The sequence below is a fragment of the Pleurodeles waltl genome, chromosome 8 (assembly GCF_031143425.1).
Source record: "Pleurodeles waltl isolate 20211129_DDA chromosome 8, aPleWal1.hap1.20221129, whole genome shotgun sequence".
In the NCBI taxonomy this organism is placed as follows: Eukaryota; Metazoa; Chordata; class Amphibia; order Caudata; family Salamandridae; genus Pleurodeles; species Pleurodeles waltl.
In genome coordinates, this window is record NC_090447.1 from 384,899,620 (window position 1) to 384,913,749 (window position 14,130).

Genomic DNA, 14,130 nt, shown 5'->3' on the forward strand with positions numbered 1-14,130 from the left:
AGGACCACAGCATCTGCACCGGGTAACTATTTAAAAGTAAGACATGTAGTAGGACAAAAATGCCAAGAGAAGTTCCAATCCAACCCAATAGAGAAGTGTGAGTGGAGTGTCTCCTCAAATGCATACTCACTCTCCATCTCAGTAAACATTCACTATGTTCATGCTATTGGCACACAAATGTAATTCAACTAGTGAGTGTATCATACAGGCCTATACTTGTATGTGTAGTACAGTGTCAATTATATCAAAAAAGAAAGAGCATGTATGCCATCCAATCTCAGTGCAGGTCGCATACTGGTGGAAATGTGTATGAGTCATTTGGTACACATTACAGACATGTACTTGAATGTGGGTCCATCAATCAGCAAGGTCATTGACTGATTTTTTGTTTCCTGTCTTTTCAGCTGACCAAGGATATGGTCTGCAGTCAGGGGCCATGGCCCCATTTGCACAGAGCTAGCAATGTGGCACAGTGTGGACATGAGTGCTGTTAAAGATTATTGACCATCAGACATCCTAACACAATCCAAAGGGAGTGCAAATGTAAACAGGTTGCAATGACTGTGTGTGTGTTGTACATCTAGCCATCTGTACTGCCTCATAATTGTGGAGGAAGGTATAGTGAACTCACAATCAGATGAATGTAAACAGAGGCACAAATGATGTGCATGGAAGCACAGTGCAACCCATGTAGTCACCATATGCAACATCAATATTTGCAAGCACATAAAAAATGAATTGTGGTATCTCACACATATATGTAGTTTCCTCAACTGTGCTGGTGCAGGAATGGCTACCTAGGCCCAATGCTGGCACTCTGGCAAGGATGCAGCTGTTACCTACATGGATGTATGTGGCCCTTTTGGTGTGTCACACCCTGATATAAATAATGATGTCTCTTCTGCAGGTCCATTCATGTGTGTTAGTAATAAACAAGACACAAAGAGATTAAGAAAGTCAATAGATGTGAAGATATGACTATATGCAATATCACTTCTGCCAAGGTTGCATGCACTGATGCATTCCAGCAGTTTAGAGTATCATAATGTGTCATAAAAAGGCTAGATGAACATATGCTGTGAATGGCTACACACATTCTGAGTTCACAGAAGACGAATAATGTGATGCATGGTAATGGTAAACCTATACCTTCTTGGAAGTAATCACAAATGTTTTGGCTATTCAAGCTTGCCTCATAATATCCAAAATATAGGCTAACAATTAAGGCAAACACTATTCTGCTGTGATAATGTGCATGGGCCATTGATACAGACACCAAACCCAGACAGCAGATGTGTTTGTCCCAAAGCATGATATTGTGGTTGTTGGGTATTTCTGTATGGAAATTGTTGTTTGACATATATCAGCATGTCATATAGGTCTAGTAACTTACCTCATACTTTAAATATCTACACAGTCAATCTGTGACCAGGATGCCACAGACTCTGTAGAATTATGGGGGTCATTCTGACCTCGGCGGTAAAAGGCCCTTACCGCCGGTCAGAAGACCGCCATAACACCGCCGCGGCCGCGGTTAACCGCCACGGTCATTCTGACCCACAACGGCCAAACCTCCAAAAATCCGTCCTCCACTGCAGCCCGCCACATCAGCGGGCAGCGAGAAACTGGAGATGACCAAACCTACACCGTCACGCCAACAGAAATACGCCCATGCCATTACGACCCACGAATCCACACGGCGGTCATTCAAACGCGGTATTCCATTGGCGCTACACACCGCCGCGGTCAGAATACACACACAGCACCAAAACACAGCCACATTGGACAATTTGAAATACACACACCTGATACACATACACACACCACTCCCACACAATCAACCAACTATAAAACACACACCCACATCACCCACAAACCCCTGCGACCATAATTACTGAGAGAAGGAGAGAGAGACACAGCAGACAATCCATAGCAAGACACACTGAGGCACACTACACCATCACACACACCACATAGTAGCACAAAGCACCACTCACCAACATACTTATCATCACATACACCACCCCACACCTCACCCACACCACCCCATGGCACCCCAAAGGCACCCACGCTTTTCGGACCAAGAACTCCGGGTCATGGTGGAGGAAATCGTAAGAGTGGAACCCCAGCTCTTCAGCTCGCAGGTGCAGCACACCAGTATAGCTAGGAAGGCGGAGCTATGGCAGCGGATCATGGACAGGGTCAACGCGGTGGGACAGCATCCCAGGAATAGGGAGGACATCCGCAAAAGATGGAACGACCTACGGGGGAAGGTCCGATCGATGGTCTCCAGGCACAACATCGCGGTCCAGAAGACTGGCGGCGGACCCCCACCCACCCCTCCCGAATTCACATCGTGGGAGCAAGAGGTCTTGAACATCCTGCATCCTCAGGGCCTCGCAGGAGTAGCCGGAGGAATGGACTCTGGTAAGTCCAATCTCAACTACTATATCCCCCCCACCCCACCAGCATGCCAACCCACACCCCCACCCTCACCCCCAACCCCCCAGCACACATCCTCCCTGACAATGTCTCACCAGCACAACCCACCCATCCCAACACCAACTCCTGCATGCCAACACAAATCACCTAAGCATGACCACTGCACTAACCCCCCCCCCCCACTAACTACCCTCACAACACCTTCCTTTAAGGGAATGCCTGCACTGGGGGACAAGGGCACCCATAACACGCACGCTATTGCACACACAGAAACAATAACCAAACTCTCTTACCCCATGCAGGACCCGAACAACAACACACCAGCCACGAGGGTCCAGAAGTGTCCATCCCACCACCGGAACAGGCCCACACTGAGGATAGCAGCTCTGTCGACAGTGAACCTGATGACCAGCCCGGACCATCGGGGACCTCTGGGCAGTCGGTTCCCCTCAGGCAGCCACAGGCCACACCAGACCCGACCCCCTCTGCCAACATCAGCACAGCTCCCACCCAGCGGGCCCATGCCTCTGTCTCTAGGACAGCTCAATCAGCGGTGTGTCTGCCACTACAGGGCACCCAGGCTAACCCAACACCCCAACAACAACAGGGACCTGGGGGCAGTGGTAGCGGGCACACCGTCCAGGGGACAGAGGCCGGGGGAAACCGGGCAGCTCGGAGGGCTGCTGTGCGACAGGGGGGGGAGGAGAGGCCCAGGGAACCCACTCTCCAAGAGGCCCTCACCACCCTCATGGGGGCATACCACCACTCCCAAGAAACGATGGCGACGGTACTGGCCAGGTTCACTGAGATCCAGGCACAGCAGGAGGAACGCTACATGGGGTTCAGGGAGGAGCTGAGAATCATCGGGACCGCAATGGGGACCATCGTCCTGGCCCTCCACAGGATAGAGGACGCGTTGCGGGACCATGGTGCACCACACAGGGCCCCTGTCACTAGCCCGGACCAGGAACAGCCTACCACCTCCGCCGGCGCTAGTGGACAGGAGGTCCCAACACCTCGACAGCCCCCCAGAACCCACCTCCTGCTGAAGAACAACCACCCCGTAAGAGGAGCCTGAGACCAAAAAAAAAGACAGAGTAGGATGTCAAGACCCCCGCCAGCAGGACATACCCCCTCAAGTCTTCCCACTGTCCCACATTGCCACCCTGTCCAACCATGAACTGCCTATGCTCCATCCTTCCACAGGCAAAAGGACAATGCACCTGTGAGACTGAGAACTGGACTCTGCCATGGATATTCCTCCACCCCCACCCATCACCCTTAGAATCACATGTACCGATATCTAGCACTGTAAATAAATCACATTTTGCACACAAATCTGTTTTGAGTCATGCTGTATTATTAACAAATGTATTACATATTACTGTTCAATTTCTGTTCTGTCAATCAGTCATGACAACATACCAATGTCAATACGCTGTATTTCATGGGCGAACCAAGCAGAAGTCAGGTACTGAGTCAGACAGCACTGAGAAGGGAAGGGAAAGGCAAAAATTAATGAAAAACATCTGTGGGGAACTACAGAAAGTACAGATGCAGGAGGCTATAAGCAATTGTGAAATGGCGTGGGTGATTCTTACCTGTGTGTTACTGGAAATACTGTTGTATCACTCTGTCCCTATTGTCTGTGTCGTCCTCAGAGTCTTCCTCCTCTTCACTCTCCACAGGCTCCACGGCTTCTACAGCACCACCATCTGGACCATCCTCCTGCAGGAAAGGCACCTGGCGTCGCAAAGCCAGGTTGTGGAGCATACAGCACGCCACGATGATATGGCACACCTTCTTTGGTGAGTACATTAGGGATCCACCTGTCATATGCAGGCACCTAAACCTGGCCTTCACGAGCCCAAAGGTTCGCTCAATCACCCTCCTAGTACGCCCATGGGCCTCATTGTACCGTTCCTCTGCCCTGGTCCTGGGATTCCTCACTGGGGTCAATAGCCACGGCAGGTTGGGGTAACCAGAGTCACCTATTAGCCACACACGCTGTCTCTGTAGCTGTTCCATCACATAGGGAATGCTGCTATTTCGCATAACATATGCGTCATGCACTGACCCTGGGAACTTGGCATTTACATGGGAGATGTACTGGTCAGCCAAACAGACCACCTGGATATTCATTGAATGGTAATTCTTCCTGTTCCTGTACACCTGTTGATCGTCATTTGGGGGGACTAAAGCCACATGGGTCCCATCAATTGCACCAATGATGTTGGGGATGTGTCCAAGGGCATAGAAATCAGCTTTCACTGTAGGCAAATCACCCTCCTCTGGGAAAATGATGTAGCTCCGCATGAGTTTCATCAGGGCAGACAACACTCTGGATAAGATCTTGGAAAACATAGGCTGAGACATCCCAGATGACATGGCCACTGTTGTCTGGAATGAGCCAGTTGCAAAGAAATGGAGGACAGACAGAACCTGCACTAGAGGGGGAATTCCTGTGGGTTGGCGGATGGGGGACATCAGGGCTGGCTCCAGCTGGGCACACAGTTCATGGATGGAGGCTCGGTCAAGTCGGTATCGTAGTATTATGTTGCGTTCTTCCATTGTGGACAGGTCCACCAGCGGCCGGTACACGCGAGGATTCCTCCTTCTCATCGCTAGTCCCAGCGGACGGTGCCTAGGAAGGAGAATATGGAGTACAGAGTCAATCCACTCACAGGTACGTACAACACAGCTTGCACAGTACAGGTAAATGTATGGTTTGATATGTTTGTATGTGTGCCATTGCAAGGCCTAGGCCTGTGTGACGCATTAGAAATTAAGCCATGTGGGCCCTTGAAATGGCCGATGCCTGACCTGTGAAGTGGGACAATGGGATGTGAGGTCACTGCGCTAGCGGGGCACACCGTGGCGGTAGGCGGTCGAAGACCGCTGTGCGAAGACGCATTGGTTAACATTGAAGCCTATGGGTTTCAGGAGCCAATGACGATGTGCGCCGGCGGTCGCGGGACGCACCGCCGCGGTACGCACCGCCGCGGGCGTGACCGCCATTTTCTATCTGCTCAATCATTCGAGACCTGATCATCCACAGGAGAGGACCTATACTGCAAGTGCTGCTGTGAACTCGGTCTGGAAGTGACAATGGCTGCTGCTACTGGTGAAAGGGCCCCCGCCTTCAGTTCAGAAGAGTTGGAGAAGCTCGTGGACGGGGTCCTCCCCCAGTATGCGCTACTCTACGGTCCTCCAGACCAACAGGTGAGTACACTCAGTGCACATTGAATGGGTTATGCCTGTGTGGAGGGGGGGGATGTAAGTTGGTGGGGTGTGGAGGGAATGAGGAGTGCAACGCACGACAGATGAGAGAATGGGAACCATGACAAGGTTGGGGAGGGGGGGCATGTACTCCAAACATGCAGATATGTGACGGTTTCTCTTTCCCACCCTGTACATGTCAAACAGGTGAGCGCCCACCAGAAAATCGATATTTGGCGTGCCATCGCCAAGGAAGTCCGGAACTTGGGGGTCTACAACAGACGGGGCACCCACTGCCGCAAGAGGTGGGAGGACATCCGCCGCGGAACGAGGAAGACCGCAGAAACACTGCTGGGGATGGCCTCCCGACCTAGGAGGGGTGCCAGTCGCACCATGACCCCCCTGATGTCCCGGATCCTGGCGGTGGCCTACCCTAATTTGGATGGGCGCTTGAGGACAGCACAGCAGACACAAGGGGGTGAGTATCCGCACATTCTCCTATCTGTATGCGCATTGGAGGCGTCTGGGTGGGGGAGGAGGGCTGTGGGTGACATTAGGCCAGGGCGCTCTCTGTAGTGTAGTCCGCTCCCTTAGGCATGGCCCTGTGCCCCCGCCCCCCACCTCTGTAGGGTGCCAAGTGCAGCTACCCATGCTCCAGCATCACACATGTGCGCGTGTGTTGTCCCTAGACCTGTTTGCCTAGTCAGAAGTACTGAGTAGTGTACCCCAAGTTCGCGACTTAGTGCACGAGGCACCTGTGTCTGTCCTCTCCGCAAAGGGTATTGCTAAGGCATGCACTCAACTTTGTTTCATTTCTCCCGCCACCCTAAATCTTTGTCTTCTTGTGTTTTAGCATCATCCGGCGGAGGAGATTTGGCGCCGGAGCAGGAGGGAGCTGCAGGTCACCAGGCTCCGGTGGGCACTGACACAGACACCGAGGGCACCAGTGATCCGGAGGGCGAGGGGAGCACCACAACGGGGGCCGGTGGAGACACCAGCGACACGGACACGTCCTCGTTTGGGAGCTCCCTAGCGGTGGCGGCACCATCTGTGCCCCCCGCAACAACAGGTACAGCCGCCACCCAGCGCACCAGCACCGCCCTCCCAGCAGCCCCTCAGTCTTCGCTCCGTGGCCGCTCGGCCAGGAAGGCGCGCGTCTCCTTCGCCCCAGGCACCTCAGCCCCTGCCTCTGTTACCCCTGCTGCCCTCAGTGCGGAGCTCATTGACCTGGTGAGGACGGTCATTGTTGGGCAGACTACCCTTCTGAATGCCATCCAGGGGGTGGAAAGGGAGGTGCATCGGAGCAATGCCTACCTGGAGGGCATTCATTCGGGTCAGGCTGCCCATCAACGAGCGTTCACTGCTCTGGCCTCAGCACTGACGGCAGCCATTGTCCCTGTCTCCAGTCTCCCTCTTCTATCTGCCTCCACCCGTTCTCTGTCTCCTGTACCTCAACCTATCCCATCCACACCATCAGACCAGCCTGCACACACCTCAACACCCAAGGCCAGCTCATCCAAACATAAGCACCACAGAAAACACAAGCATTCACCCAAGCAACACACAGATGCAGACATATCAACAGTCACTACCACCTCTGTGTCCCCGTCCTCCTCGTCTCCCTCCTCCCTCCCTGTGACGTCTACACTCACACCTGCATGCACCCCAACATCAGCCAGTTCTTCCACCACCAGCAAACCCTCCACTACAGTCCGCACACCTGCAGTCACCACCCGCACTGGCATTTACACGTCCCCTGTGTCCTCTCCCACTGTGTCTGTCACCCCCTCTTCCAAGACACATAAACGCAGGCAGACACCCAAACAACAGCCAACCACCTCACCACAGCCTACGTCCCAGTCACCTGCACCCAAGGACAGCACACCTGGCTCTCATACAACCACATCCTCTTCCTCCACTTCTCTCACCACTACTCCTACCCCTTACCTTGGTCCCAAGAAAAATTACCTCTCCAGTTTTGACCTCTTTCCCTCCCCCGACCCACCCCCTCCAACTGGGAAAAGTCCCAAGGGCACCTCAGCCACCACCAGCCCAACTTCTACAGTGCAAGTGGTGCATGGCATGTGGAGTCCACCCTTTGGCGGCAGTAACACTTCGGTGAGCAGCAAGGGGACAGCCAGCCCCCCCCCAGGCAAGAGGACCCGGAAATTGAAGGGCCAACGTGAGCGGACAGAGACGGCTGCCCCCAAGGAGGTGACTCCGGCCACTTCACCGGCCACAGCAGCCAGGGGTGGCAAGGGCCCGAGAGCCCCATCTAAGGAGCGGAAGGACAGCAGGGCGGAGAGGACAACCACCAGGAGCGTGGAGCAGGAGGGCCCCACAAGCCCCATCCCGGCTGCAAGGGACGACACCAAAGGGCCCAGGACTCACTCCCCGAAGGAGCCTGACACAGTACGGTCGGAGGGCGAGTGAGCAGGGTGTCCAGGCCAGGTATGACTCCCTTGACATACTGCAAGAGCACCGCTGAACAGGGCCCCGCCGTGAAGACAGGTACCGCTGAACAGGGCCCCGCCGTGAAGACAGGTACCGCTGAACAGGGCCCCGCCGTGCAGAAGAGCACCACTGAACAGGGCCCCGCCGTGAAGACAGGTACCGCTGAACAGGGCCCCGCCGTGAAGACAGGTACCGCTGAACAGGGCCCCGCCGTGAAGACAGGTACCGCTGAACAGGGCCCCGCCGTGCAGAAGAGCACCGCTAAACAGGGCCCCGCCGTGAAGACAGGTACCGCTGAACAGGGCCCCGCCGTGAAGACAGGTACCGCTGAACAGGGCCCCGCCGTGAAGACAGGTACCGCTGAACAGGGCCCCGCCGTGAAGACAGGTACCGCTGAACAGGGCCCGCCGTGCAGAAGAGCACCGCTGAACAGGGCCCCGCCGTGAAGACAGGTACCGCTGAACAGGGCCCCGCCGTGAAGACAGGTACCGCTGAACAGGGCCCCGCCGTGAAGACAGGTACCGCTGAACAGGGCCCCGCCGTGAAGACAGGTACCGCTGAACAGGGCCCCGCCGTGAAGACAGGTACCGCTGAACAGTGCCCCGCCGTGCAGAAGAGCACCGCTGAACAGGGCCCCGCCGTGAAGACAGGTACCGCTGAACAGGGCCCCACCGTGAAGACAGGTACCGCTGAACAGGGCCCCGCCGTGAAGACAGGTACCGCTGAACAGGGCCCCGCCGTGAAGACAGGTACCGCTGAACAGGGCCCCGCCGTGCAGAAGAGCACCGCTGAAAAGGGCCCCGCCGTGAAGACAGGTACCGCTGAACAGGGCCCGCCGTCTCAAGCACCGCTCCGCTGGGCCCTTCCTGTCAAGCACAGCTCCGCTGGGCCCTTCCTCTCAAGCACCGCTCCGCTGGGCCCTTCCTCTCAAGCACCGCTCTGCTGGGTCCCGCCGTCTCAGGCACTGTTTATGGTTCACTGTGCCCACCATGCCTCCTCCTTGACCAGTGGACTCTGTAATCCACCTGAGAGACTGTGGCTTTGCACTCCCCAGGATGGTCCAGTGGGCAATCCACCCACTGTAGAGACATTGAGAGACTGTGGCTTTGCACTCCCCAGGATGGTCCAGTGGGCAACCCACCCACTGTAGAGACATTGAGAGACTGTGGCTTTGCACTCCCCAGGATGGTCCAGTGGGCAACCCACCCACTGCAGAGACTTGAGAGACTGTGGCTTTGCACTCCCCAGGATGGTCCAGTGGGCAACCCACCCACTGTAGAGACATTGAGAGACTGTGGCTTTGCACTCCCCAGGATGGTCCAGTGGGCAACCCACCCACTGCAGAGACTTGAGAGACTGTGGCTTTGCACTCCCCAGGATGGTACAGTGGGCATGGTGGCTCCTCGTGGATCTGGCGTCGTGGACTCATGTGGCTGTGGTGGCCCCCCCTTCCCTTCCCCCTGAGGTGCCTGTAGTTTTGACATCAGATGCCCCTGCAGTGTTCTCTCCAAAGGACTCAGGTCTCGTGTGTGGGCTTTGCCCTTGTTTCGCAGAACCTTGGCCCACGGACATGTTAGATTCGAAGGATGTGCAGGACTTGTTACTTCAGTGATACACTGATGTGTATATCTTTTTGGTTTTTGTAAATATTTTTCACGTTTGCTCAATTATTTCCAGGTGCTTTTTTTGTACATGAAAATTTATTCCAAATTTGGTTGTGTCATTGTATTTTTAAAGGGTCTTTGTGTGGTGTCACTGTGACTTCCTGCTCTGCATTGGTGTGTACATATTGGGGGGGAAGGGGGGTCGCATATGTGTATGCCCGTAACCTTTCTTCCTCCCCCCTCCAGTGTGTCGTAGGTGCAGTACTCACCGTTGACGTCTGCGCCGGAGTTCGTACTCGTGGTAGATGAGCAGGTAGACGAGAGCAGGTATGATGTTCAATTCGGGTTCCATGCTGTCCGGATTCCGCGTGGAGTGTCTCGAGGTGAGCGTTTTCCATTGGAAATGTCTGTTTCCGCCGTGTTTTTATCGGCGGGGCTCCCGCCCCGGAAAAGGTGGCGGATTGGTGGGTCGTGATAGGGTGGGCGGTACATTGTCTGCCGCCTGGCTGTTGACGGTGACCGCCGCGCTGTTTGTTTGTTCCGCCGTGGCGGTCGGAGTGTTAATGCGGCGGGCTGTGTTGGCAGTTCCCGCCAGGGTCAGAATTGCATTTTTTTGACCGCCGGCCTGTTGGCGGGTTGGCCGCTGCTTTATCACCGACCGCCAGGGTCAGAATGACCCCCTATGTCTTTACCTGAGTGTGCATTATGTCCATAACACATCCTATGTCAGGAATGCATTCACAAGAGGCTTATGACATCAGAGCCTCATTCTGCAGCACATGTGGAAAAAGGAAAACAACTCTTGGGAATGCATTTGTGCAGGAATGTTGTCCTTCCTTCCCAAAAACAATCCTGAATGCAATTCATGCTCCCTTGCACCATGGTGCAAGGGGGCCTGCATTTGCACAAGACAGAAGCAAGAGAATGCACCATATTTCATAAATACAGTGCATTCCTGTCCTTTCACATTGGCATAGGGCAGTGCAGCTAGAAGGCTTGCAGTGCTGTCCTACGCAAATTGCCCATAAATATGGGCTATAGTATATCATACAGGTTTTGCCATAATCATGTATTGCAAGGTATATCACTTTTGCATAGGACTTCAATATATGAGTAAATAAAAAAGTACTACACAGCTAACCATGTTCAGCTAAGCATGGTACAAACTGTTAGATATATAAAATAGTGTTAATCTCTCAAGAATACACAATATGTCACTGCATTTCACAGTAACATATTCCGTGTCCCAGTGATCGCACCATTAAAGCAGTGAGTCACTCACATATGGACTAAGATACACATCAAATAAATTCTAAGTTGTTAAGCATGCCAGGTCAGAAATTTTGAAACAAATTACTGATCCCTGAGTGTTTACCTGCATTGCACAATACAGTACACTGCACAACACACTATAAGCTAGCTGCGTTAATGTAAAGTGATGCAGTAACCTTATGCATGATGCATTGCACCCGTCACATTGCCCATAAGCCACACATCTACTCCAGTGCATCAAAAAAAAAACAATGTGCTTTGACATGGGTTGTGTGTAAATCACGCATTGCATGTTTTGCCAAGAATGTGTGAGAAAAACAAAGCATTTGGAAAAAACATAACGCATTGGCTCAGGAAATGATGTAATGGTTCTGCCATGCTGCAAACCAGGAACTTTCCCTTACAGTCTTTTTGTCTGTGCTTTCTGGTGTAGGACTTTTTTGGTTGCTGGAGAGACTGGCAGTGTCTGAACTGTCCCTGTGATGTCCCAAAAATGCCATTTTTGTCTTGTAATTGTATTTTATATTGTTTTTTGTAGTGTATCGTTGGGTGTTTGCTTGAATAGGGGGATGTAATTGTAGGAACAGGGTGAGGTTGCAGGTTTGGTTAGTTATTAAACATATTTTTCTATTGATGGATATGTCTGGGAGGGGCAGATCATGAAATTTGTCAGGGGATGAGTTTGGGGACCTCCTGTGGCTCATTGTGCACTCGTTGCCCAATATGATTGCCACAAGGGGTAGTGTGAGGCAGTGCTACCCTACCTGCTAGAGGAAGGAACTTTTATTTTTTTAAGGGTGTTTGATAGAGAGGCTATGTGAACTAGAGAGGCTTTGTGAACCAGCTTTTTGACAGGTCAACTGCAATCTGCATTTCTATTGCATGTTACTAGTGTGGTTGTTTACATGGGAATGTATAATAATTTTCTAAGTCAGGTACACTTACACACTCACCTTTGCATCATTGTATTGTCACTGGAGTGTTGTTTGTTGGCTAATGTCCATGGATATGCTCCTCACCTGTGCTGTTACTTCCTTCACTATTACTATTGAAGGAATGCTACTTGTTGCAATACATGCTTGTGACCTTGAGTAACTACTTGCTACTTTAAATGGAAATAGTGTTTATCTAAACTATTCCCCAAGGCCAGTGTAGATTTTTCATTGGCTCTATGACACACATTTCCCTTTGGGTAGTATGTAGTTTATTTAGGGTCATAACATCCACTATGGTCTACTTAACCCAAACATCAACAGACATACAACATATGGGTTGAAGTCAGTACATTTATTTACATGTGTTTAAATATGTAGGATCAAAGTCACAGTTATTTCGGCAACAACCCCAGCATTGCTTTAGAGCTATAGGACGTCCACACAGAGTCCTGTGGGGAAATGTTGCAGAGAGGATTATTCCAGTGAGGAGGAGATCCAAATTATCACTAGAGAAGGGAGGCCACATTGACAGTCAATAAATAGATAAGAATAATAGGTGGGCAATCACAAACTAAACAGTGCCAGATGACAAGGGTGATGGCATATTACTCAACACAGGTCCAGTAGGGAAACTGGCCAAGTGGCACAGGCAAATGTTACTGGGAAGTTTCCTGCCTTAAAGTGTGGAAATCTACTTTTTCCTCCTCTGTGTGGTATATTTTCCCTGAGGAAGGTGGTGTTTCTGCAGGAAGCATCTGAGGCATGTACACATCAGTGACTGAAGATGTGGCTCCTCTGTCAGCACTTTCCTGTGTCAACAAGGAAGGCAGCACAGTGAGGAGAAAGGCCTGCTGACTTGTCAACACACAACAACGTCGTGGTGGAAGGCACCCATCGTTGTGATATAGGAGTCCTCCTTCCACTCCATGGATTGTAGGATGTTACATATGGTGCCCAGATGGGTGGCATTCTCACTGGTGCCACATTGGCAGGGCTGTTGTTGGTTCCACTACCTCATGACACCAGCGATGTCAGTCAGGGACAGTTCCAATCTCTGGAGCAGAATGTAGGTACCTCTAATTGCATCTGGGGTAGGTATTGGGACAGAGGCACCAATGGACTCCCTTTAGAGTGCCCGCAATGGTCTCCATCCTCACCCGCACCTCATCCAGCATCTGCTGCTTGACACCTACCACTTAGCATTGAAATACAACCTGTGGGTCCTCGGAGTCCAAAGCTAGCCTGGTACTTGCTGATGGGATAGGTTGGCTTTTAGGTAGTTCCTCTGGAGATCCAATGATGCTGTCAGCCCCTCCCTCTTCCAGAGAACGAGAGACAATGTCATCCAGGATTTGCTAGAAGGTGTCATCGTCCATGGAGGGCAGGATGGCATTGGCAGCAGGTTGGTCTTCCTGGACTGACAGCTGGAAAGGAGGAGTTGTTTCTCCATCTGCAATAAAATGGATATATATCAATGTTATTCAATGCTACATCTTGACAGTAGTTATCTGGTTGACATGCAGTATTTAAACTCATTCACTTTCAAATCAACATTGATGTGTGGTACATATAAGACTTGTATGTATTGAGGGGTAGTGACAATGTATTTGACTTTCAAGATGGCAGATTCTGCGTATTGTTCACATGCCACTCTGTGGCAAGGGTGTTTGTTTGTGTCATATCACATATTATAAACCAGTTACACAGCTTGCTGACCTGCCATGTCAGTGCAGATATGTTGTGTTAAGGTACACAATCAGCTTGTGATTGGCACTTCTTTCAATGATGGCTATGTCAAACATTTTTCATATTCCCAACACTACTGTGTACATTACACAACTTTTGTTCCAGCTCCGAAGTATACTTGTCATTCCCTGTGGTCACTACTCAGGCCACAGCTCCTGAAATAGTACACATGGTTTGTTGATGTATTCAATTTGATCATGCTGTCAGCCTTACACACACTTCATCATTGTAGTCTGCATTGTTATTCTGTTTGGCAAGTATTCTGTACATTCATCATGCCAAGGTGCATTTTGGTTATTCATCCACTCTACATAGATCCCCTGAGGAATGTGTAAGTGCATGTTCTTGCCATGGGTGTGCTTTCTGTCTAAACAGTGGCCAGTCTGTGTGAACTTTGAGGGAATGTACACTGTGAAACTAGCTAGCTAGCTAGCACTGAAGCTCACCGCATTTCATTG